At 26.6% G+C, this 27387-nt stretch overlaps 3 long non-coding RNA genes across 11 annotated transcripts; 2 read left to right on the top strand and 1 right to left on the bottom strand.

Moving 5' to 3' along the window:
• The first annotated feature begins 333 nt into the window (after positions 1 to 333).
• Positions 334 to 17938, top strand: LOC126749618 (uncharacterized). Of its 6 annotated transcripts, none has more exons than XR_007665209.1 (4): positions 334 to 3426; positions 5494 to 6318; positions 11146 to 11317; positions 17532 to 17938. It is a non-coding gene; the product is annotated as an uncharacterized LOC126749618 (long non-coding RNA). The 6 variants fall into 6 exon arrangements; XR_007665205.1 differs by lacking the exon at positions 17532 to 17938 and adding an exon at positions 16496 to 17346; XR_007665207.1 differs by lacking the exon at positions 17532 to 17938 and adding an exon at positions 14770 to 15281.
• LOC126749620 (uncharacterized) lies at positions 11212 to 23717 on the bottom strand. 4 transcript variants are annotated; one of them, XR_007665213.1, is made up of 4 exons: positions 23595 to 23717; positions 21602 to 21877; positions 18610 to 18849; positions 13509 to 13602 (listed from the first exon to the last, which is right to left on the bottom strand). It is a non-coding gene; the product is annotated as an uncharacterized LOC126749620 (long non-coding RNA). The 4 variants fall into 4 exon arrangements; XR_007665214.1 differs by lacking the exon at positions 23595 to 23717 and adding an exon at positions 23252 to 23374; XR_007665212.1 differs by lacking the exons at positions 13509 to 13602; positions 18610 to 18849; positions 21602 to 21877; positions 23595 to 23717 and adding exons at positions 11212 to 11359; positions 22394 to 22566; positions 23252 to 23379.
• LOC126749619 (uncharacterized) lies at positions 21885 to 26807 on the top strand. The gene is made up of 3 exons (XR_007665210.1): positions 21885 to 23381; positions 23553 to 23724; positions 26461 to 26807. It is a non-coding gene; the product is annotated as an uncharacterized LOC126749619 (long non-coding RNA).
• Positions 26808 to 27387: the final 580 nt, after the last annotated feature.

Genomic DNA, 27387 nt, shown 5'->3' with positions numbered 1-27387 from the left:
TCAAAATTTAAAAAATTATAGTTTTTGAGAAAAATCGAAATTTCGGTTTTTTTACAATTAACATGTACTTTTTTAGATCGAAAATTTTGCATAACTTTTTTGTTATTAAAGATAGAGCTTTCATTTAAAAACTGTCAAGTACTCCTAGCGAAGAGGCACCTTGCACATAATTATCAAATTTGAAAAAATTAAATTTTTGAGAAAAATCGAAATTTTGATTTTTTACAATTAACATGTACTTTTTTAGATCGTAAATTTTGCATAACTTTTTTGTTATTAAAGATAGAGCTTTCATTTAAAAAACTGTCAAGTACTCCTAGCGAAGGGGCACCTTGCACATAATTATCAAAATTGAAAAAATTAAAGTTTTTGAGAAAAATCGAAATTTCCATTTTTTACAATTAACATGTACTTTTTTAGATCGAAAATTTTGCATAACTTTTTTGTTATTAAAGATAGAGCTTTCATTTAAAAACTGTCAAGTACTCCTAGCGAAGGGGCACCTTTCACATAATTATCAAAATTGAAAAAATTATAGTTTTTGAGAAAAATCGAAATTTCGGTTTTTTACAATTAACATGTACTTTTTTAGATCGAAAATTTTGCATAACTTTTTTATTATTAAAGATAGAGCTTTCATTTAAAAACTGTCAAGTACTCCTAACGAAGGGGCACCTTTCACATAATTATCAAAATTGAAAAAATTATAGTTTTTGAGAAAAATCGAAATTTCGGTTTCTTTACAATTAACATGTACTTTTTTAGATCGAAAATTTTGCATAACTTTTTTGTTATTAAAGATAGAGGTTTCATTTAAAAACAGTCAAGTACTCCTAGCGAAGGGGCACCTTGCACATAATTATCAAAATTGAAAAAATTATAGTTTTTGAGAAAAATCGAAATTTCGATTTTTTACAATTAACATGTACTTTTTTAGATCGTAAATTTTGCATAACTTTTTTGTTATTAAAGATAGAGGTTTCATTTAAAAACAGTCAAGTACTCCTAGCGAAGGGGCACCTTGCACATAATTATCAAAATTGAAAAAATTATAGTTTTTGAGAAAAATCGAAATTTCGATTTTTTACAATTAACATGTACTTTTTTAGATCGTAAATTTTGCATAACTTTTTTGTTATTAAAGATAGAGGTTTCATTTAAAAACAGTCAAGTACTCCTAGCGAAGGGGCACCTTGCACATAATTATCAAAATTGAAAAAATTATAGTTTTTGAGAAAAATCGAAATTTCGATTTTTTACAATTAACATGTACTTTTTTAGATCGAAAATTTTGCATAACTTTTTTGTTATTAAAGATAGAGCTTTTATTTAAAAACTGCCAAGCACTCCTAGCGAAGGGGCATCTTGCACATAATTATCAAAATTTAAAAAATTATAGTTTTTGAGAAAAATCAAAATTTCGGTTTTTTACAATTAACATGTACTTTTTTAGATCGTAAATTTTGCATAACTTTTTTGTTATTAAAGATAGAGGTTTCATTTAAAAACAGTCAAGTACTCCTAGCGAAGGGGCACCTTGCACATAATTATCAAAATTGAAAAAATTATAGTTTTTGAGAAAAATCGAAATTTCGATTTTTTACAATTAACATGTACTTTTTTAGATCGTAAATTTTGCATAACTTTTTTGTTATTAAAGATAGAGGTTTCATTTAAAAACAGTCAAGTACTCCTAGCGAAGGGGCACCTTGCACATAATTATCAAAATTGAAAAAATTATAGTTTTTGAGAAAAATCGAAATTTCGATTTTTTACAATTAACATGTACTTTTTTAGATCGAAAATTTTGCATAACTTTTTTGTTATTAAAGATAGAGCTTTTATTTAAAAACTGCCAAGCCCTCCTAGCGAAGGGGCATCTTGCACATAATTATCAAAATTTAAAAAATTATAGTTTTTGAGAAAAATCAAAATTTCGGTTTTTTTACAATTAACATGTACTTTTTTAGATCGAAAATTTTGCATAACTTTTTTGTTATTAAAGATAGAGCTTTCATTTAAAAACTGCCAAGCACTCCTAGCGAAGGGGCACCTTGCACATAATTATCAAAATTTAAAAAATTATAGTTATTGAGAAAAATCGAAATTTCGGTTTCTTTACAATTAACATGTACTTTTTTAGATCGTAAATTTTGCATAACTTTTTTGTTATTAAAGATAGAGCTTTCATTTAAAAACTGTCAAGTACTCCTAGCGAAGGGGCACCTTTCACATAATTATCAAAATTGAAAAAATTATAGTTTTTGAGAAAAATCGAAATTTCTGTTTTTTACAATTAACATGTACTTTTTTAGATCGAAAATTTTGCATAACTTTTTTGTTATTAAAGATAGAGCTTTCATTTAAAAACTGCCAAGCACTCCTAGCGAAGGGGCACCTTGCACATAATTATCAAAATTAAAAAAATTATAGTTTTTGAGAAAAATCGAAATTTCGGTTTTTTTAAAATTAACATGTACTTTTTTAGATCGAAAATTTTGCATAACTTTTTTGTTATTAAAGATAGAGCTTTCATTTAAAAACTGTCAAGTACTCCTAGCGAAGGGGCACCTTGCACATAAATATCAAAATTTAAAAAATTATAGTTTTTGAGAAAAATCGAAATTTCGATTTTTTACAATTAACATGTACTTTTTTAGATCGAAAATTTTGCATAACTTTTTTGTTATTAAAGATAGAGCTTTCATTTAAAAACTGTCAAGTACTCCTAGCGAAGGGGCACCTTGCACATAATTATCAAAATTGAAAAAATTATAGTTTTTGAGAAAAATCGAAATTTCTGTTTTTTACCATTAACATATACTTTATAAGATCGTAAATTTTGCATAACTTTTTTGGTATTAAAGATAGAGCTTTCATTTAAAAAGTGTTAAGTACGTCTTGCAAAAGGGCACCTTGCACACAATTATCAAAATTAAAAAAATTACAGTTTTTGAGAAAAATCGAAATTTCTGTTTTTTACCATTAACATATACTTTATAAGATCGTAAATTTTGCATAACTTTTTTGTTATTAAAGATAGAGCTTTCATTTAAAAACTGCCAAGCACTCCTAGCGAAGGGGCACCTTGCACATAATTATCAAAATTTAAAAAATTATAGTTTTTGAGAAAAATCGAAATTTCGGTTTTTTTACAATTAACATGTACTTTTTTAGATCGAAAATTTTGCATAACTTTTTTGTTATTAAAGATAGAGCTTTCATTTAAAAACTGTCAAGTACTCCTAGCGAAGGGGCACCTTGCACATAATTATCAAATTTGAAAAAATTAAAGTTTTTGAGAAAAATCGAAATTTTGATTTTTTACAATTAACATGTACTTTTTTAGATCGTAAATTTTGCATAACTTTTTTGTTATTAAAGATAGAGCTTTCATTTAAAAACTGTCAAGTACTCCTAGCGAAGGTGCACCTTGCACATAATTATCAAAATTGAAAAAATTAAAGTTTTTGAGAAAAATCGAAATTTCCATTTTTTACAATTAACATGTACTTTTTTAGATCGAAAATTTTGCATAACTTTTTTGTTATTAAAGATAGAGCTTTCATTTAAAAACTGTCAAGTACTCCTAGCGAAGGGGCACCTTGCACATAATAATCAAAATTTAAAAAATTATAGTTTTTGAGAAAAATCGAAATTTCGGTTTTTTTACGATTAACATGTACTTTTTTAGATCGAAAATTTTGCATAACTTTTTTGTTATTAAAGATAGAGCTTTCATTTAAAAACTGCCAAGCACTCCTAGCGAAGAAGCACCTTTCACATAATTATCAAAATTGAAAAAATTATAGTTTTTGAGAAAAATCGAAATTTCGGTTTCTTTACAATTAACATGTACTTTTTTAGATCGAAAATTTTGCATAACTTTTTTGTTATTAAAGATAGAGGTTTCATTTAAAAACAGTCAAGTACTCCTAGCGAAGGGGCACCTTGCACATAATTATCAAAATTGAAAAAATTATAGTTTTTGAGAAAAATCGAAATTCCGATTTTTTACAATTAACATGTACTTTTTTAGATCGAAAATTTTGCATAACTTTTTTGTTATTAAAGATAGAGGTTTCATTTAAAAACAGTCAAGTACTCCTAGCGAAGGGGCACCTTGCACATAATTATCAAAATTGAAAAAATTATAGTTTTTGAGAAAAATCGAAATTTCGATTTTTTACAATTAACATGTACTTTTTTAGATCGAAAATTTTGCATAACTTTTTTGTTATTAAAGATAGAGGTTTCATTTAAAAACAGTCAAGTACTCCTAGCGAAGGGACACCTTGCACATAATTATCAAAATTGAAAAAATTATAGTTTTTGAGAAAAATCGAAATTTTGATTTTTTACAATTAACATGTACTTTTTTAGATCGTAAATTTTGCATAACTTTTTTGTTATTAAAGATAGAGGTTTCATTTAAAAACAGTCAAGTACTCCTAGCGAAGGGGCACCTTGCACATAAATATCAAAATTGAAAAAATTATAGTTTTTGAGAAAAATCGAAATTTCGGTTTCTTTACAATTAACATGTACTTTTTTAGATCGTAAATTTTGCATAACTTTTTTGTTATTAAAGATAGAGCTTTCATTTAAAAACTGTCAAGTACTCCTTGCAAAGGGGCACCTTGTACGTAACAATAAAAAACTAAAAAAATTTTAGTTTTTGAAAAAAATCGAAATTTCGGTTTTTACCATTAACATATACTTTATAAGATCGTAAATTTTGCATAACTTTTTCGTTATTAAAGATAGAGCTTTCATTTAAAAACTGCCAAGCACTCCTAGCGAAGGGGCACCTTGCACATAATTATCAAAATTAAAAAAATTAAAGTTTTTGAGAAAAATCGAAATTTCGATTTTTTACAATTAACATGTACTTTTTTAGATCGAAAATATTGCATAACTTTTTTGTTATTAAAGATAGAGCTTTCATTTAAAAACTGTCAAGTACTCCTAGCGAAGGGGCACCTTTCACATAATTATCAAAATTGAAAAAATTATAGTTTTTTAGAAAAATCGAAATTTCGGTTTTTTACAATTAACATGTACTTTTTTAGATCGAAAATTTTGCATAACTTTTTTGTTATTAAAGATAGAGGTTTCATTTAAAAACAGTCAAGTACTCCTAGCGAAGGGACACCTTGCTCATAATTATCAAAATTTAAAAAATTATAGTTTTTGAGAAAAATCGAAATTTCGATTTTTTACAATTAACATGTACTTTTTTAGATCGAAAATTTTGCATAACTTTTTTGTTATTAAAGATAGAGCTTTTATTTAAAAACTGTCAAGTACTCCTAGCGAAGGGGCACCTTGCACATAATTATCAAAATTGAAAAAATTAAAGTTTTTGAGAAAAATCGAAATTTCCATTTTTTACAATTAACATGTACTTTTTTAGATCGAAAATTTTGCATAACTTTTTTGTTATTAAAGATAGAGCTTTCATTTAAAAACTGCCAGGTACTCCTCGCAAAGGGGCACCTTGCACATAATTATCAAAATTGAAAAAATTATAGTTTTTGAGAAAAATCGAAATTTCGGTTTTTTACAATTAACATGTACTTTTTTAGATCGAAAATTTTGCATAACTTTTTTGTTATTAAAGATAGAGCTTTCATTTAAAAACTGTCAAGTACTCCTAGCGAAGGTGCACCTTGCACATAATTATCAAAATTGAAAAAATTAAAGTTTTTGAGAAAAATCGAAATTTCCATTTTTTACAATTAACATGTACTTTTTTAGATCGAAAATTTTGCATAACTTTTTTGTTATTAAAGATAGAGCTTTCATTTAAAAACTGTCAAGTACTCCTAGCGAAGGGGCACCTTGCACATAATTATCAAAATTTAAAAAATTATAGTTTTTGAGAAAAATCAAAATTTCGGTTTTTTTACAATTAACATGTACTTTTTTAGATCGAAAATTTTGCATAACTTTTTTGTTATTAAAGATAGAGCTTTCATTTAAAAACTGCCAGGTACTCCTCGCAAAGGGGCACCTTGCACATAATTATCAAAATTGAAAAAATTAAAGTTTTTGAGAAAAATCGAAATTTCCATTTTTTACAATTAACATGTACTTTTTTAGATCGAAAATTTTGCATAACTTTTTTGTTATTAAAGATAGAGCTTTCATTTAAAAACTGTCAAGTACTCCTAGCGAAGGGGCACCTTGCACATAATTATCAAAATTGAAAAAATTATAGTTTTTGAGAAAAATCGAAATTTCGGTTTTTTACAATTAACATGTACTTTTTTAGATCGAAAATTTTGCATAACTTTTTTGTTATTAAAGATAGAGGTTTCATTTAAAAACAGTCAAGTACTCCTAGCGAAGGGGCACCTTGCACATAAATATCAAAATTTAAAAAATTATAGTTTTTGAGAAAAATCGAAATTTCGATTTTTTACAATTAACATGTACTTTTTTAGATCGAAAATTTTGCATAACTTTTTTGTTATTAAAGATAGAGCTTTTATTTAAAAACTGTCAAGTACTCCTAGCGAAGGGGCACCTTGCACATAATTATCAAAATTGAAAAAATTATAGTTTTTGAGAAAAATCGAAATTTCTGTTTTTTACCATTAACATATACTTTATAAGATCGTAAATTTTGCATAACTTTTTTGGTATTAAAGATAGAGCTTTTATTTAAAAAGTGTTAAGTACGTCTTGCAAAAGGGCACCTTGCACACAATTATCAAAATTAAAAAAATTACAGTTTTTGAGAAAAATCGAAATTTCTGTTTTTTACCATTAACATATACTTTATAAGATCGTAAATTTTGCATAACTTTTTTGTTATTAAAGATAGAGCTTTCATTTAAAAACTGCCAAGCACTCCTAGCGAAGGGCACCTTGCACATAATTATCAAAATTTAAAAAATTATAGTTTTTGAGAAAAATCGAAATTTCGGTTTTTTTACAATTAACATGTACTTTTTTAGATCGAAAATTTTGCATAACTTTTTTGTTATTAAAGATAGAGCTTTCATTTAAAAACTGCCAAGCACTCCTAGCGAAGGGGCACCTTGCACATAATTATCAAAATTAAAAAAATTATAGTTTTTGAGAAAAATCGAAATTTCGGTTTTTTTACAATTAACATGTACTTTTTTAGATCAAAAATTTTGCATAACTTTTTTGTTATTAAAGATAGAGCTTTCATTTAAAAACTGTCAAGTACTCCTAGCGAAGGGGCACCTTGCACATAAATATCAAAATTTAAAAAATTATAGTTTTCGAGAAAAATCGAAATTTTGATTTTTTACAATTAACATGTACTTTTTTAGATCGAAAATTTTGCATAACTTTTTTGTTATTAAAGATAGAGCTTTCATTTAAAAACTGTCAAGTACTCCTAGCGAAGGGGCACCTTGCACATAATTATCAAAATTGAAAAAATTATAGTTTTTGAGAAAAATCGAAATTTCTGTTTTTTTACCATTAACATATACTTTATAAGATCGTAAATTTTGCATAACTTTTTTGGTATTAAAGATAGAGCTTTCATTTAAAAAGTGTTAAGTACGTCTTGCAAAAGGGCACCTTGCACACAATTATCAAAATTAAAAAAATTACAGTTTTTGAGAAAAATCGAAATTTCTGTTTTTTACCATTAACATATACTTTATAAGATCGTAAATTTTGCATAACTTTTTTGTTATTAAAGATAGAGCTTTCATTTAAAAACTGCCAAGCACTCCTAGCGAAGGGGCACCTTGCACATAATTATCAAAATTTAAAAAATTATAGTTTTTGAGAAAAATCGAAATTTCGGTTTTTTTACAATTAACATGTACTTTTTTAGATCGAAAATTTTGCATAACTTTTTTGTTATTAAAGATAGAGGTTTCATTTAAAAACAGTCAAGTACTCCTAGCGAAGGGGCACCTTGCACATAAATATCAAAATTTAAAAAATTATAGTTTTTGAGAAAAATCGAAATTTCGGTTTCTTTACAATTAACATGTACTTTTTTAGATCGAAAATTTTGCATAACTTTTTTGTTATTAAAGATAGAGCTTTTATTTAAAAACTGCCAAGCACTCCTAGCGAAGGGGCATCTTGCACATAATTATCAAAATTTAAAAAATTATAGTTTTTGAGAAAAATCAAAATTTCGGTTTTTTTACAATTAACATGTACTTTTTTAGATCGAAAATTTTGCATAACTTTTTTGTTATTAAAGATAGAGCTTTCATTTAAAAACTGCCAAGCACTCCTAGCGAAGGGGCACCTTGCACATAATTATCAAAATTTAAAAAATTATAGTTATTGAGAAAAATCGAAATTTCGGTTTCTTTACAATTAACATGTACTTTTTTAGATCGTAAATTTTGCATAACTTTTTTGTTATTAAAGATAGAGCTTTCATTTAAAAACTGTCAAGTACTCCTAGCGAAGGGGCACCTTTCACATAATTATCAAAATTGAAAAAATTATAGTTTTTGAGAAAAATCGAAATTTCGGTTTTTTACAATTAACATGTACTTTTTTAGATCGAAAATTTTGCATAACTTTTTTGTTATTAAAGATAGAGCTTTCATTTAAAAACTGCCAAGCACTCCTAGCGAAGGGGCACCTTGCACATAATTATCAAAATTAAAAAAATTATAGTTTTTGAGAAAAATCGAAATTTCGGTTTTTTTACAATTAACATGTACTTTTTTAGATCGAAAATTTTGCATAACTTTTTTGTTATTAAAGATAGAGCTTTCATTTAAAAACTGTCAAGTACTCCTAGCGAAGGGGCACCTTGCACATAAATATCAAAATTTAAAAAATTATAGTTTTTGAGAAAAATCGAAATTTCGATTTTTTACAATTAACATGTACTTTTTTAGATCGAAAATTTTGCATAACTTTTTTGTTATTAAAGATAGAGCTTTCATTTAAAAACTGTCAAGTACTCCTAGCGAAGGGGCACCTTGCACATAATTATCAAAATTGAAAAAATTATAGTTTTTGAGAAAAATCGAAATTTCTGTTTTTTACCATTAACATATACTTTATAAGATCGTAAATTTTGCATAACTTTTTTGTTATTAAAGATAGAGCTTTCATTTAAAAACTGCCAAGCACTCCTAGCGAAGGGGCACCTTGCACATAATTATCAAAATTTAAAAAATTATAGTTTTTGAGAAAAATCGAAATTTCGGTTTTTTTACAATTAACATGTACTTTTTTAGATCGAAAATTTTGCATAACTTTTTTGTTATTAAAGATAGAGCTTTCATTTAAAAACTGTCAAGTACTCCTAGCGAAGGGGCACCTTGCACATAATTATCACAATTTAAAAAATTATAGTTTTTGAGAAAAATCGAAATTTCGGTTTCTTTACAATTAACATGTACTTTTTTAGATCGTAAATTTTGCATAACTTTTTTGGTATTAAAGATAGAGCTTTCATTTAAAATGTGTTAAGTACGTCTTGCAAAGGGGCACCTTGCACACAATTATCAAAATTAAAAAAATTACAGTTTTTGAGAAAAATCGAAATTTCTGTTTTTTACCATTAACATATACTTTATAAGATCGTAAATTTTGCATAACTTTTTCGTTATTAAAGATAGAGCTTTCATTTAAAAACTGCCAAGCACTCCTAGCGAAGGGGCACCTTGCACATAATTATCAAAATTAAAAAAATTAAAGTTTTTGAGAAAAATCGAAATTTCGATTTTTTACAATTAACATGTACTTTTTTAGATCGAAAATATTGCATAACTTTTTTGTTATTAAAGATAGAGCTTTCATTTAAAAACTGTCAAGTACTCCTAGCGAAGGGGCACCTTTCACATAATTATCAAAATTGAAAAAATTATAGTTTTTGAGAAAAATCGAAATTTCGGTTTTTTACAATTAACATGTACTTTTTTAGATCGAAAATTTTGCATAACTTTTTTGTTATTAAAGATAGAGCTTTCATTTAAAAACAGTCAAGTACTCCTAGCGAAGGGGCACCTTGCACATAAATATCAAAATTTAAAAAATTATAGTTTTTGAGAAAAATCGAAATTTCGATTTTTTACAATTAACATGTACTTTTTTAGATCGAAAATTTTGCATAACTTTTTTGTTATTAAAGATAGAGCTTTCATTTAAAAACTGTCAAGTACTACTAGCGAAGGGGCACCTTGCACATAATTATCAAAATTGAAAAAATTATAGTTTTTGAGAAAAATCGAAATTTCGATTTTTTACAATTAACATGTACTTTTTTAGATCGAAAATTTTGCATAACTTTTTTGTTATTAAAGATAGAGCTTTCATTTAAAAACTGTCAAGTACTCCTAGCGAAGGGGCACCTTGCACATAATTATCAAAATTGAAAAAATTATAGTTTTTGAGAAAAATCGAAATTTCTGTTTTTTACCATTAACATATACTTTATAAGATCGTAAATTTTGCATAACTTTTTTGTTATTAAAGATAGAGCTTTCATTTAAAAACTGCCAAGCACTCCTAGCGAAGGGGCACCTTGCACATAATTATCAAAATTTAAAAAATTATAGTTTTTGAGAAAAATCGAAATTTCGGTTTTTTTACAATTAACATGTACTTTTTTAGATCGAAAATTTTGCATAACTTTTTTGTTATTAAAGATAGAGCTTTCATTTAAAAACTGTCAAGTACTCCTAGCGAAGGGGCACCTTGCACATAATTATCACAATTTAAAAAATTATAGTTTTTGAGAAAAATCGAAATTTCGGTTTCTTTACAATTAACATGTACTTTTTTAGATCGTAAATTTTGCATAACTTTTTTGGTATTAAAGATAGAGCTTTCATTTAAAATGTGTTAAGTACGTCTTGCAAAGGGGCACCTTGCACACAATTATCAAAATTAAAAAAATTACAGTTTTTGAGAAAAATCGAAATTTCTGTTTTTTACCATTAACATATACTTTATAAGATCGTAAATTTTGCATAACTTTTTCGTTATTAAAGATAGAGCTTTCATTTAAAAACTGCCAAGCACTCCTAGCGAAGGGGCACCTTGCACATAATTATCAAAATTAAAAAAATTAAAGTTTTTGAGAAAAATCGAAATTTCGATTTTTTACAATTAACATGTACTTTTTTAGATCGAAAATATTGCATAACTTTTTTGTTATTAAAGATAGAGCTTTCATTTAAAAACTGTCAAGTACTCCTAGCGAAGGGGCACCTTTCACATAATTATCAAAATTGAAAAAATTATAGTTTTTGAGAAAAATCGAAATTTCGGTTTTTTACAATTAACATGTACTTTTTTAGATCGAAAATTTTGCATAACTTTTTTGTTATTAAAGATAGAGGTTTCATTTAAAAACAGTCAAGTACTCCTAGCGAAGGGGCACCTTGCACATAAATATCAAAATTTAAAAAATTATAGTTTTTGAGAAAAATCGAAATTTCGATTTTTTACAATTAACATGTACTTTTTTAGATCGAAAATTTTGCATAACTTTTTTGTTATTAAAGATAGAGCTTTCATTTAAAAACTGTCAAGTACTACTAGCGAAGGGGCACCTTGCACATAATTATCAAAATTGAAAAAATTATAGTTTTTGAGAAAAATCGAAATTTCTGTTTTTTACCATTAACATATACTTTATAAGATCGTAAATTTTGCATAACTTTTTTGGTATTAAAGATAGAGCTTTTATTTAAAAAGTGTTAAGTACGTCTTGCAAAAGGGCACCTTGCACATAATTATCAAAATTGAAAAAATTATAGTTTTTGAGAAAAATCGAAATTTCGATTTTTTACAATTAACATGTACTTTTTTAGATCGTAAATTTTGCATAACTTTTTTGTTATTAAAGATAGAGGTTTCATTTAAAAACAGTCAAGTACTCCTAGCGAAGGGGCACCTTGCACATAAATATCAAAATTTAAAAAATTATAGTTTTTGAGAAAAATCGAAATTTCGGTTTCTTTACAATTAACATGTACTTTTTTAGATCGAAAATTTTGCATAACTTTTTTGTTATTAAAGATAGAGCTTTCATTTAAAAACTGCCAAGCACTCCTAGCGAAGGGGCACCTTGCACATAATTATCAAAATTTAAAAAATTATAGTTTTTGAGAAAAATCGAAATTTCGGTTTTTTTACAATTAACATGTACTTTTTTAGATCGAAAATTTTGCATAACTTTTTTGTTATTAAAGATAGAGCTTTCATTTAAAAACTGCCAAGCACTCCTAGCGAAGGGGCACCTTGCACATAATTATCAAAATTAAAAAAATTATAGTTTTTGAGAAAAATCGAAATTTCGGTTTTTTTTACAATTAACATGTACTTTTTTAGATCAAAAATTTTGCATAACTTTTTTGTTATTAAAGATAGAGCTTTCATTTAAAAACTGTCAAGTACTCCTAGCGAAGGGGCACCTTGCACATAAATATCAAAATTTAAAAAATTATAGTTTTCGAGAAAAATCGAAATTTTGATTTTTTACAATTAACATGTACTTTTTTAGATCGAAAATTTTGCATAACTTTTTTGTTATTAAAGATAGAGCTTTCATTTAAAAACTGTCAAGTACTCCTAGCGAAGGGGCACCTTGCACATAATTATCAAAATTGAAAAAATTATAGTTTTTGAGAAAAATCGAAATTTCTGTTTTTTTACCATTAACATATACTTTATAAGATCGTAAATTTTGCATAACTTTTTTGGTATTAAAGATAGAGCTTTCATTTAAAAAGTGTTAAGTACGTCTTGCAAAAGGGCACCTTGCACACAATTATCAAAATTAAAAAAATTACAGTTTTTGAGAAAAATCGAAATTTCTGTTTTTTACCATTAACATATACTTTATAAGATCGTAAATTTTGCATAACTTTTTTGTTATTAAAGATAGAGCTTTCATTTAAAAACTGCCCAGCACTCCTAGCGAAGGGGCACCTTGCACATAATTATCAAAATTTAAAAAATTATAGTTATTGAGAAAAATCGAAATTTCGGTTTCTTTACAATTAACATGTACTTTTTTAGATCGTAAATTTTGCATAACTTTTTTGTTATTAAAGATAGAGCTTTCATTTAAAAACTGTCAAGTACTCCTAGCGAAGGGGCACCTTTCACATAATTATCAAAATTGAAAAAATTATAGTTTTTGAGAAAAATCGAAATTTCGGTTTTTTACAATTAACATGTACTTTTTTAGATCGAAAATTTTGCATAACTTTTTTGTTATTAAAGATAGAGCTTTCATTTAAAAACTGCCAAGCACTCCTAGCGAAGGGGCACCTTGCACATAATTATCAAAATTAAAAAAATTATAGTTTTTGAGAAAAATCGAAATTTCGGTTTTTTTACAATTAACATGTACTTTTTTAGATCGAAAATTTTGCATAACTTTTTTGTTATTAAAGATAGAGCTTTCATTTAAAAACTGTCAAGTACTCCTAGCGAAGGGGCACCTTGCACATAAATATCAAAATTTAAAAAATTATAGTTTTTGAGAAAAATCGAAATTTCGATTTTTTACAATTAACATGTACTTTTTTAGATCGAAAATTTTGCATAACTTTTTTGTTATTAAAGATAGAGCTTTCATTTAAAAACTGTCAAGTACTCCTAGCGAAGGGGCACCTTGCACATAATTATCAAAATTGGAAAAATTATAGTTTTTGAGAAAAATCGAAATTTCTGTTTTTTACCATTAACATATACTTTATAAGATCGTAAATTTTGCATAACTTTTTTGTTATTAAAGATAGAGCTTTCATTTAAAAACTGCCAAGCACTCCTAGCGAAGGGGCACCTTGCACATAATTATCAAAATTGAAAAAATTATAGTTTTTGAGAAAAATCGAAATTTCTGTTTTTTTACCATTAACATATACTTTATAAGATCGTAAATTTTGCATAACTTTTTTGGTATTAAAGATAGAGCTTTCATTTAAAAAGTGTTAAGTACGTCTTGCAAAAGGGCACCTTGCACACAATTATCAAAATTAAAAAAATTACAGTTTTTGAGAAAAATCGAAATTTCTGTTTTTTACCATTAACATATACTTTATAAGATCGTAAATTTTGCATAACTTTTTTGTTATTAAAGATAGAGCTTTCATTTAAAAACTGCCAAGCACTCCTAGCGAAGGGGCACCTTGCACATAATTATCAAAATTTAAAAAATTATAGTTTTTGAGAAAAATCGAAATTTCGGTTTTTTTACAATTAACATGTACTTTTTTAGATCGAAAATTTTGCATAACTTTTTTGTTATTAAAGATAGAGGTTTCATTTAAAAACAGTCAAGTACTCCTAGCGAAGGGGCACCTTGCACATAAATATCAAAATTTAAAAAATTATAGTTTTTGAGAAAAATCGAAATTTCGGTTTCTTTACAATTAACATGTACTTTTTTAGATCGAAAATTTTGCATAACTTTTTTGTTATTAAAGATAGAGCTTTTATTTAAAAACTGCCAAGCACTCCTAGCGAAGGGGCATCTTGCACATAATTATCAAAATTTAAAAAATTATAGTTTTTGAGAAAAATCAAAATTTCGGTTTTTTTACAATTAACATGTACTTTTTTAGATCGAAAATTTTGCATAACTTTTTTGTTATTAAAGATAGAGCTTTTATTTAAAAACTGCCAAGCACTCCTAGCGAAGGGGCACCTTGCACATAATTATCAAAATTTAAAAAATTATAGTTATTGAGAAAAATCGAAATTTCGGTTTCTTTACAATTAACATGTACTTTTTTAGATCGTAAATTTTGCATAACTTTTTTGTTATTAAAGATAGAGCTTTCATTTAAAAACTGTCAAGTACTCCTAGCGAAGGGGCACCTTTCACATAATTATCAAAATTGAAAAAATTATAGTTTTTGAGAAAAATCGAAATTTCGGTTTTTTACAATTAACATGTACTTTTTTAGATCGAAAATTTTGCATAACTTTTTTGTTATTAAAGATAGAGCTTTCATTTAAAAACTGCCAAGCACTCCTAGCGAAGGGGCACCTTGCACATAATTATCAAAATTAAAAAAATTATAGTTTTTGAGAAAAATCGAAATTTCGGTTTTTTTACAATTAACATGTACTTTTTTAGATCGAAAATTTTGCATAACTTTTTTGTTATTAAAGATAGAGCTTTCATTTAAAAACTGCCAAGCACTCCTAGCGAAGGGGCACCTTGCACATAATTATCAAAATTTAAAAAATTATAGTTTTTGAGAAAAATCGAAATTTCGGTTTTTTTACAATTAACATGTACTTTTTTAGATCGAAAATTTTGCATAACTTTTTTGTTATTAAAGATAGAGCTTTCATTTAAAAACTGTCAAGTACTCCTAGCGAAGGGGCACCTTGCACATAATTATCACAATTTAAAAAATTATAGTTTTTGAGAAAAATCGAAATTTCGGTTTCTTTACAATTAACATGTACTTTTTTAGATCGAAAATTTTGCATAACTTTTTTGTTATTAAAGATAGAGCTTTCATTTAAAAACTGCCAAGCACTCCTAGCGAAGGGGCACCTTGCACATAATTATCAAAATTAAAAAAATTATAGTTTTTGAGAAAAATCGAAATTTCGGTTTTTTTACAATTAACATGTACTTTTTTAGATCGAAAATTTTGCATAACTTTTTTGTTATTAAAGATAGAGCTTTCATTTAAAAACTGCCAAGCACTCCTAGCGAAGGGGCACCTTGCACATAATTATCAAAATTAAAAAAATTATAGTTTTTGAGAAAAATCGAAATTTCGGTTTTTTTACAATTAACATGTACTTTTTTAGATCGAAAATTTTGCATAACTTTTTTGTTATTAAAGATAGAGCTTTCATTTAAAAACTGTCAAGTACTCCTAGCGAAGGGACAACTTTCACATAATTATCAAAATTGAAAAAATTATAGTTTTTGAGAAAAATCGAAATTTCGGTTTTTTACAATTAACATGTACTTTTTTAGATCGAAAATTTTGCATAACTTTTTTGTTATTAAAGATAGAGCTTTCATTTAAAAACTGCCAAGCACTCCTAGCGAAGGGGCACCTTGCACATAATTATCAAAATTAAAAAAATTAAAGTTTTTGAGAAAAATCGAAATTTCGATTTTTTACAATTAACATGTACTTTTTTAGATCGAAAATATTGCATAACTTTTTTGTTATTAAAGATAGAGCTTTCATTTAAAAACTGTCAAGTACTCCTAGCGAAGGGGCACCTTGCACATAATTATCAAAATTAAAAAAATTATAGTTTTTGAGAAAAATCGAAATTTCGGTTTTTTTACAATTAACATGTACTTTTTTAGATCGAAAATTTTGCATAACTTTTTTGTTATTAAAGATAGAGCTTTCATTTAAAAACTGTCAAGTACTCCTAGCGAAGGGACACCTTTCACATATTTATCAAAATTGAAAAAATTATAGTTTTTGAGAAAAATCGAAATTTCGGTTTTTTACAATTAACATGTACTTTTTTAGATCGAAAATTTTGCATAACTTTTTTGGTATTAAAGATAGAGCTTTCATTTAAAAACTGTCAAGTACTCCTAGCGAAGGGGCACCTTTCACATAATTATCAAAATTGAAAAAATTATAGTTTTTGAGAAAAATCGAAATTTCGGTTTTTTACAATTAACATGTACTTTATAAGATCGTAAATTTTGCATAACTTTTTCGTTATTAAAGATAGAGCTTTCATTTAAAAACTGCCAAGCACTCCTAGCGAAGGGGCACCTTGCACATAATTATCAAAATTTAAAAAATTATAGTTTTTGAGAAAAATCGAAATTTTGATTTTTTACAATTAACATGTACTTTTTTAGATCGTAAATTTTGCATAACTTTTTTGTTATTAAAGATAGAGGTTTCATTTAAAAACAGTCAAGTACTCCTAGCGAAGGGGCACCTTGCACATAAATATCAAAATTTAAAAAATTATAGTTTTTGAGAAAAATCGAAATTTCGGTTTCTTTACAATTAACATGTACTTTTTTAGATCGAAAATTTTGCATAACTTTTTTGTTATTAAAGATAGAGCTTTTATTTAAAAACTGCCAAGCACTCCTAGCGAAGGGGCATCTTGCACATAATTATCAAAATTTAAAAAATTATAGTTTTTGAGAAAAATCAAAATTTCGGTTTTTTTACAATTAACATGTACTTTTTTAGATCGAAAATTTTGCATAGCTTTTTTGTTATTAAAGATAGAGCTTTCATTTAAAAACTGCCAAGCACTCCTAGCGAAGGGGCACCTTGCACATAATTATCAAAATTAAAAAAATTATAGTTTTTGAGAAAAATCGAAATTTCGGTTTTTTTTACAATTAACATGTACTTTTTTAGATCGAAAATTTTGCATAACTTTTTTGTTATTAAAGATAGAGCTTTCATTTAAAAACTGTCAAGTACTCCTAGCGAAGGGACACCTTTCACATAATTATCAAAATTGAAAAAATTATAGTTTTTGAGAAAAATCGAAATTTCGGTTTTTTACAATTAACATGTACTTTTTTAGATCGAAAATTTTGCATAACTTTTTTGTTATTAAAGATAGAGCTTTCATTTAAAAACTGTCAAGTACTCCTAGCGAAGGGGCACCTTTCACATAATTATCAAAATTGAAAAAATTATAGTTTTTGAGAAAAATCGAAATTTCGGTTTTTTACAATTAACATGTACTTTATAAGATCGTAAATTTTGCATAACTTTTTCGTTATTAAAGATAGAGCTTTCATTTAAAAACTGCCAAGCACTCCTAGCGAAGGGGCACCTTGCACATAATTATCAAAATTGAAAAAATTATAGTTTTTGAGAAAAATCGAAATTTCGATTTTTTACAATTAACATGTACTTTTTTAGATCGTAAATTTTGCATAACTTTTTTGTTATTAAAGATAGAGGTTTCATTTAAAAACAGTCAAGTACTCCTAGCGAAGGGGCACCTTGCACATAAATATCAAAATTTAAAAAATTATAGTTTTTGAGAAAAATCGAAATTTCGGTTTCTTTACAATTAACATGTACTTTTTTAGATCGAAAATTTTGCATAACTTTTTTGTTATTAAAGATAGAGCTTTTATTTAAAAACTGCCAAGCACTCCTAGCGAAGGGGCATCTTGCACATAATTATCAAAATTTAAAAAATTATAGTTTTTGAGAAAAATCAAAATTTCGGTTTTTTTACAATTAACATGTACTTTTTTAGATCGAAAATTTTGCATAACCTTTTTGTTATTAAAGATAGAGCTTTCATTTAAAAACTGCCAAGCACTCCTAGCGAAGGGGCACCTTGCACATAATTATCAAAATTAAAAAAATTATAGTTTTTGAGAAAAATCGAAATTTCGGTTTTTTTACAATTAACATGTACTTTTTTAGATCGAAAATTTTGCATAACTTTTTTGTTATTAAAGATAGAGCTTTCATTTAAAAACTGCCAAGCACTCCTAGCGAAGGGGCACCTTGCACATAATTATCAAAATTTAAAAAATTATAGTTTTTGAGAAAAATCAAAATTTCGGTTTTTTTACAATTAACATGTACTTTTTTAGATCGAAAATTTTGCATAACTTTTTTGTTATTAAAGATAGAGCTTTCATTTAAAAACTGCCAAGCACTCTCAGCGAAGGGGCACCTTGCACATAATTATCAAAATTGAAAAAATTAAAGTTTTTGAGAAAAATCGAAATTTCGATTTTTTACAATTAACATGTACTTTTTTAGATCGTAAATTTTGCATAACTTTTTTGTTATTAAAGATAGAGCTTTCATTTAAAAACTGTCAAGTACTCCTAGCGAAGGGGCACCTTTCACATAATTATCAAAATTGAAAAAATTATAGTTTTTGAGAAAAATCGAAATTTCGGTTTTTTACCTTTAACATGTACTTTATAAGATGGTAAATTTTGCATAACTTTTTTGGTATTAAAGATAGAGCCTTCATTTAAAAACTGTCAAATACTCCTTGCAAAGGGGCACCTTGTACGTAATTATTAAAATCTAAAAAAATTATAGTTTTTGAGAAAAATCGAAATTTCGGTTTTTTACAATTATCATGTACTTTTTTAGATCGAAAATTTTGCATAACTTTTTTGTTATTAAAGATAGAGCTTTCATTTAAAAACTGCCAAGCACTCCTAGCGAAGGGGCACCTTGCACATAATTATCAAAATTAAAAAAATTATAGTTTTTGAGAAAAATCGAAATTTCGGTTTTTACCATTAACATATACTTTATAAGATCGTAAATTTTGCATAACTTTTTCGTTATTAAAGATAGAGCTTTCATTTAAAAACTGTCAAGTACTCCTAGCGAAGGGGCACCTTTCACATAATTATCAAAATTGAAAAAATTATAGTTTTTGAGAAAAATCGAAATTTCGGTTTTTTACAATTAACATGTACTTTTTTAGATCGTAAATTTTGCATAACTTTTTTGTTATTAAAGATAGAGCTTTCATTTAAAAACTGCCAAGCACTCTCAGCGAAGGGGCACCTTGCACATAATTATCAAAATTGAAAAAATTAAAGTTTTTGAGAAAAATCGAAATTTCGATTTTTTACAATTAACATGTACTTTTTTAGATCGTAAATTTTGCATAACTTTTTTGTTATTAAAGATAGAGCTTTCATTTAAAAACTGTCAAGTACTCCTAGCAAAGGGGCACCTTGCACATAATTATTAAAATTGAAAAAATTATAGTTTTTGAGAAAAATCGAAATTTCGGTTTTTTGCCTTTAACATGTACTTTATAAGATCGTAAATTTTGCATAACTTTTTTGTTATTAGAGATAGAGCTTTCATTTGAAAACTGTCAAGTACTCCTGGCAAAGGGGCACCTTGCACATAATTATCAAAATTGAAAAAATTATAGTTTTTGAGAAAAATCGAAATTTCGTTTTTTTACAATTAACATGTACTTTTTTAGATCGAAAATTTTGCATAACTTTTTTGTTATTAAAGATAGAGCTTTCATTTAAAAACAGTCAAGTACTCCTAGCGAAGGGGCACCTTGCACATAATTATCAAAATTTAAAAAATTATAGTTTTTGAGAAAAATCGAAATTTCGGTTTTTTTACAATTAACATGTACTTTTTTAGATCGAAAATTTTGCATAACTTTTTTGTTATTAAAGATAGAGCTTTCATTTAAAAACTGTCAAGTACTCCTTGCAAAGGGGCACCTTATACGTAATAATAAATAACTAAAAAAATTGTAGTTTTTGAAAAAAATCGAAATTTCAGCTTTTTACAATTAACATGTACTTTTTAGATCGAAAATTTTGCATAACTTTTTTGTTATTAAAGATAGAGCTTTCATTCAAAAACTGCCAAGCACTCCTAGCGAAGGGGCACCTTGCACATAATTATCAAAATTGAAAAAATTAAAGTTTTTGAGAAAAATCGAAATTTCGATTTTTTACAATTCACATGTACTTTTTTAGATCGAAAATTTTGCAAACTTTTTTGTTATTAAAGATAGAGGTTTCATTTAAAAACAGTCAAGTACTCCTAGCGAAGGGGCACCTTGCACATAAATATCAAAATTTAAAAAATTATAGTTTTTGAGAAAAATCGAAATTTCTGTTTTTTACCATTAACATATACTTTATAAGATCGTAAATTTTGCATAACTTTTTTGTTATTAAAGATAGAGGTTTCATTTAAAAACAGTCAAGTACTCCTAGCGAAGGGGCACCTTGCACATAAATATCAAAATTTAAAAAATTATAGTTTTTGAGAAAAATCGAAATTTCTGTTTTTTACCATTAACATATACTTTATAACATCGAAAATTTTGCATAACTTTTTTGTTATTAAAGATAGAGCTTTCATTTAAAAACTGCCAAGCACTCCTAGCGAAGGGGCACCTTGCACATAATTATCAAAATTGAAAAAATTAAAGTTTTTGAGAAAAATTGAAATTTCTGTTTTTTACCATTAACATATACTTTATAAGATCGTAAATTTTGCATAACTTTTTTGTTATTAAAGATAGAGGTTTCATTTAAAAACAGTCAAGTACTCCTAGCGAAGGGGCACCTTGCACATAAATATCAAAATTTAAAAAATTATAGTTTTTGAGAAAAATCGAAATTTCTGTTTTTTACCATTAACATATACTTTATAAGATCGTAAATTTTGCATAACTTTTTTGTTATTAAAGATAGAGCTTTCATTTAAAAACTGCCAAGCACTCCTAGCGAAGGGGCACCTTGCACATAATTATCAAAATTGAAAAAATTAAAGTTTTTGAGAAAAATTGAAATTTCTGTTTTTTACCATTAACATATACTTTATAAGATCGTAAATTTTGCATAACTTTTTTGTTATTAAAGATAGAGGTTTCATTTAAAAACAGTCAAGTACTCCTAGCGAAGGGGCACCTTGCACATAAATATCAAAATTTAAAAAATTATAGTTTTTGAGAAAAATCGAAATTTCTGTTTTTTACCATTAAGATATACTTTATAAGATCGTAAATTTTGCATAACTTTTTTGGTATTAAAGATAGAGCTTTCATTTAAAAAGTGTTAAGTACGTCTTGCAAAGGGGCACCTTGCACACAATTATCAAAATTAAAAAAATTACAGTTTTTGAGAAAAATCGAAATTTCGATTTTTTACAATTAACATGTACTTTTTTAGATCGAAAATTTTGCATAACTTTTTTGTTATTAAAGATAGAGGTTTCATTTAAAAACAGTCAAGTACTCCTAGCGAAGGGGCACCTTGCACATAAATATCAAAATTTAAAAAATTATAGTTTTTGAGAAAAATTGAAATTTCTGTTTTTTACCATTAACATATACTTTATAAGATCGTAAATTTTGCATAACTTTTTTGTTATTAAAGATAGAGCTTTCATTTAAAAACTGCCAAGCACTCCTAGCGAAGGGGCACCTTGCACATAATTATCAAAATTGAAAAAATTAAAGTTTTTGAGAAAAATTGAAATTTCTGTTTTTTACCATTAACATATACTTTATAAGATCGTAAATTTTGCATAACTTTTTTGTTATTAAAGATAGAGGTTTCATTTAAAAACAGTCAAGTACTCCTAGCGAAGGGGCACCTTGCACATAAATATCAAAATTTAAAAAATTATAGTTTTTGAGAAAAATCGAAATTTCTGTTTTTTACCATTAACATATACTTTATAAGATCGTAAATTTTGCATAACTTTTTTGTTATTAAAGATAGAGCTTTCATTTAAAAACTGCCAAGCACTCCTAGCGAAGGGGCACCTTGCACATAATTATCAAAATTGAAAAAATTATAGTTTTTGAGAAAAATCGAAATTTCGATTTTTTACAATTAACATGTACTTTTTTAGATTGTAAATTTTGCATAACTTTTTTGTTATTAAAGATAGAGGTTTCGTTTAAAAACAGTCAAGTACTCCTAGCGAAGGGGCACCTTGCACATAAATATCAAAATTTAAAAAATTATAGTTTTTGAGAAAAATCGAAATTTCGGTTTCTTTACAATTAACATGTACTTTTTTAGATCGAAAATTTTGCATAACTTTTTTGTTATTAAAGATAGAGGTTTCATTTAAAAACAGTCAAGTACTCCTAGCGAAGGGGCACCTTGCACATAATTATCAAAATTAAAAAAATTATAGTTTTTGAGAAAAATCGAAATTTCGATTTTTTACAATTAACATGTACTTTTTTAGATCGAAAATTTTGCAAACTTTTTTGTTATTAAAGATAGAGGTTTCATTTAAAAACAGTCAAGTACTCCTAGCGAAGGGGCACCTTGCACATAAATATCAAAATTGAAAAAATTAAAGTTTTTGAGAAAAATCGAAATTTCGATTTTTTACAATTCACATGTACTTTTTTAGATCGAAAATTTTGCAAACTTTTTTGTTATTAAAGATAGAGGTTTCATTTAAAAACAGTCAAGTACTCCTAGCGAAGGGGCACCTTGCACATAATTATCAAAATTTAAAAAATTATAGTTTTTGAGAAAAATCGAAATTTCGATTTTTTACAATTAACATGTACTTTTTTAGATCGAAAATTTTGCATAACTTTTTTGTTATTAAAGATAGAGGTTTCATTTAAAAACAGTCAAGTACTCCTAGCGAAGGGGCACCTTGCACATAATTATCAAAATTGAAAAAATTATAGTTTTTGAGAAAAATCGAAATTTCGATTTTTTACAATTAACATGTACTTTTTTAGATCGTAAATTTTGCAAACTTTTTTGTTATTAAAGATAGAGGTTTCATTTAAAAACAGTCAAGTACTCCTAGCGAAGGGGCACCTTGCACATAATTATCAAAATTGAAAAAATTATAGTTTTTGAGAAAAATCGAAATTTCGATTTTTTACAATTAACATGTACTTTTTTAGATCGTAAATTTTGCATAACTTTTTTGTTATTAAAGATAGAGGTTTCGTTTAAAAACAGTCAAGTACTCCTAGCGAAGGGGCACCTTGCACATAATTATCAAAATTGAAAAAATTATAGTTTTTGAGAAAAATCGAAATTTCGATTTTTTACAATTAACATGTACTTTTTTAGATCGTAAATTTTGCAAACTTTTTTGTTATTAAAGATAGAGGTTTCATTTAAAAACAGTCAAGTACTCCTAGCGAAGGGGCACCTTGCACATAATTATCAAAATTGAAAAAATTATAGTTTTTGAGAAAAATCGAAATTTCGATTTTTTACAATTAACATGTACTTTTTTAGATCGTAAATTTTGCATAACTTTTTTGTTATTAAAGATAGAGGTTTCATTTAAAAACAGTCAAGTACTCCTAGCGAAGGGGCACCTTGCACATAAATATCAAAATTGAAAAAATTAAAGTTTTTGAGAAAAATCGAAATTTCGATTTTTTACAATTCACATGTACTTTTTTAGATCGAAAATTTTGCAAACTTTTTTGTTATTAAAGATAGAGGTTTCATTTAAAAACAGTCAAGTACTCCTAGCGAAGGGGCACCTTGCACATAATTATCAAAATTTAAAAAATTATAGTTTTTGAGAAAAATCGAAATTTCGGTTTCTTTACAATTAACATGTACTTTTTTAGATCGAAAATTTTGCATAACTTTTTTGTTATTAAAGATAGAGCTTTCATTTAAAAACTGTCAAGTACTCCTAGCGAAGGGGCACCTTGCACATAATTATCAAAATTGAAAAAATTAAAGTTTTTGAGAAAAATCGAAATTTTGATTTTTTACAATTAACATGTACTTTTTTAGATCGCAAATTTTGCATAACTTTTTTGTTATTAAAGATAGAGGTTTCATTTAAAAACAGTCAAGTACTACTAGCGAAGGGGCACCTTGCACATAATTATCAAAATTAAAAAAATTATAGTTTTTGAGAAAAATCGAAATTTCGGTTTTTTTTTCAATTAACATGTACTTTTTTAGATCGAAAATTTTGCATAACTTTTTTGTTATTAAAGATAGAACTTTCATTTAAAAACTGTCAAGTACTCCTAGCGAAGGGGCATCTTGCACATAATTATTAAAATTGAAAAAATTATAGTTTTTGAGAAAAATCGAAATTTCGGTTTTTTTTCAATTAACATGTACTTTGTTAGATCGAAAATTTTGCATAACTTTTTTGTTATTAAAGATAGAGCTTTCATTTAAAAACTGTCAAGTACTCCTAGCGAAGGGGCATCTTGCACATAATTATTAAAATTGGAAAAATTATAGTTTTTGAGAAAAATCGGAATTTTGTTTTTTTTTCAATTAACATGTACTTTTTTAGATCGAAAATTTTGCATAACTTTTTTGTTATTAAAGATAGAGCTTTCATTTAAAAACTGCCAAGCACTCCTAGCAAAGGGGCACCTTGCACATAATTATTAAAATTGAAAAAATTATAGTTTTTGAGAAAAATCGAAATTTCGGTTTTTTACCTTTAACATGTACTTTTTTAGATCGTAAATTTTGCATAACTTTTTTGTTATTAGAGATAGAGCTTTCATTTAAAAACTGTCAAGTACTCCTAGCGAAGGGGCATCTTGCACATAATTATTAAAATTGAAAAAATTATAGTTTTTGAGAAAAATCGAAATTTCGGTTTTTTTTCAATTAACATGTACTTTTTTAGATCGAAAATTTTGCATAACTTTTTTGTTATTAAAGATAGAGCTTTCATTTAAAAACTGTCAAGTACTCCTAGCGAAGGGGCATCTTGCACATAATTATTAAAATTGGAAAAATTATAGTTTTTGAGAAAAATCGGAATTTTGTTTTTTTTTCAATTAACATGTACTTTGTTAGATCGAAAATTTTGCATAACTTTTTTGTTATTAGAGATAGAGCTTTCATTTAAAAACTGTCAAGTACTCCTGGCAAAGGGGCACCTTGCACATAATTATCAAAATTGAAAAAATTATAGTTTTTGAGAAAAATTGAAATTTCGGTTTTTACAATTAACATGTACTTTTTTAGATCGAAAATTTTGCATAACTTTTTTTTATTAAAGATAGAGCTTTCATTTAAAAACTGCCAAGTACTCCTCGCAAAGGGGCACCTTGCACATAATTATCAAAATTGAAGAAATTATAGTTTTTAAGAAAAATCGAAATTTCGGTTTTTTACCTTTAACATGTACTTTTTTAGATCGAAAATTTTGCATAACTTTTTTGTTATTAAAGATAGAGCTTTTATTTAAAAACTGTCAAGTACTTCTTGCAAAGGGGCACCTTATACGTAATAATAAAAAACTAAAAAAATTGTAGTTTTTGAAAAAAATCGAAATTTCTCTTTTTTACAATTAACATGTAATTTTTTAGATCGAAAATTTTGCATAACTTTTTTGTTATTAAAGATAAAGCTTTCACTCAAAAACTGCCAAGCACTCCTAGCAAAGGGGCACCTTGCACATAATTATCAAAATAAAAAAAATTATAGTTTTTGAGAAAAATCGAAATTTCGGTTTTTTACAATTAACATGTACTTTTTTAGATCGAAAATTTTGCATAACTTTTTTGTTATTAAACATAGAGCTTTCATTTAAAAACTGTCAAGTACTTCTTGCAAAGGGGCACCTTGTACGTAATAACCAAAAACTAAAAAAATTGTAGTTTTTGAAAAAAATCGAAATTTCGGTTTTTTACAATTAACATGTACTTTTTTAGATCGAAAATTTTGCATAACTTTTTTGTTATTAAAGATAGAGCTTTCATTTAAAAACTGTCAAGTACTCCTTGCAAAGGGGCACCTTGTACATGATAATAAAAAACTTTTTCGGAAATTTCGGTTTTTTACAATTAACATGTACTTTTTAGATCGAAAAGTTTGCATAACTTTTTTGTTATTAAAGATAGAGCTTTCATTTAAAAACTGTCAAGTACTCCTAGCGAAGGGGCACCTTGCACATAATTATCAAAATAAAAAAAATTATAGTTTTTGAGAAAAATCGAAATTTCGGTTTTTTACAATTAACGTGTACTTTTTTAGATCGAAAATTTTGCATAACTTTTTTGTTATTAAAGATAGAGGTTTTATTTAAAAACTGTCAAGTACTCCTAGCGAAGGGGCACCTTATACGTAATAATAAAAAACTAAAAAAGTTGTAGTTTTTGAAGAAAATCGAAATTTTGGTTTTTTACCATTAACGTGTACTTTATTAGATCGAACATTTTGCATAACTTTTTTATTTGTACAAGGTCCCTAGGTACTATAATGAGCTAGACAAGGATATTATTATTAAATTAAGTATACTTACCGCATATTCTTTTGTAAGGAGAAAGAGGGGATAAATAAAATTTTCCTTTGTGATATTTAATAAGTACCATTTATTGTATCCAATAGACTGTTAGGAATAGAACGCTTTGAATCTTTATAGTTAAGTGGACATTAAATAATAATAAAATATTAATAAACTTGATTTTGTTATTTCTTTAATTAATAACCCAATTTTTCGTTCAAACTGGTACGACCGTCTCCGGTTTGATCGGTCGGTGGTACCCACATGCTGTAGTTCTCCTTTGAGGCGTCTTCGGCGTAACCCTTGCGTTTCTCTATCTCTTTTTTGTGTTGTCTTTGTTCGTTACGTTTCTAATTCTTCTTCTTTCTCTCGTCCTCGGTGGTCGAGTGGTCATCTGCAAATTTTACAACATTAAAGAAGGAGAAGAAGAAGAAGCGAAATAATGATGGTACTCTAGAAGTACCATCAAATAGAAGCCTAAGTTGGGACAAAAGAATTCAGTTTAATGTACTAAGAAAATTTGACCTTGAAAGGTATTTTCAAGGTCACTTGAAGGTCGAATCAAGGTAAGTAGTTCCTAGAAAAATTGGTGCAAGTGAGTTTGACCTCGCAGATAATTTTCAAGGTCACTAGAAGGGCAAGACAAGGTGAGTAGTTGTTAGAAAAATTGGTGCAAGTGAGTTTGACCTCGCGGATAATTTTCAAGGTCACTACAAGG

Source organism: Anthonomus grandis, unplaced genomic scaffold (genome assembly GCF_022605725.1).
Source record: "Anthonomus grandis grandis unplaced genomic scaffold, icAntGran1.3 ctg00000385.1, whole genome shotgun sequence".
Taxonomy (NCBI): Eukaryota; Metazoa; Arthropoda; class Insecta; order Coleoptera; family Curculionidae; genus Anthonomus; species Anthonomus grandis.
Note: the sequence above shows the minus strand (reverse complement) of the source record. Positions and strands in the feature narration are given on the sequence as shown.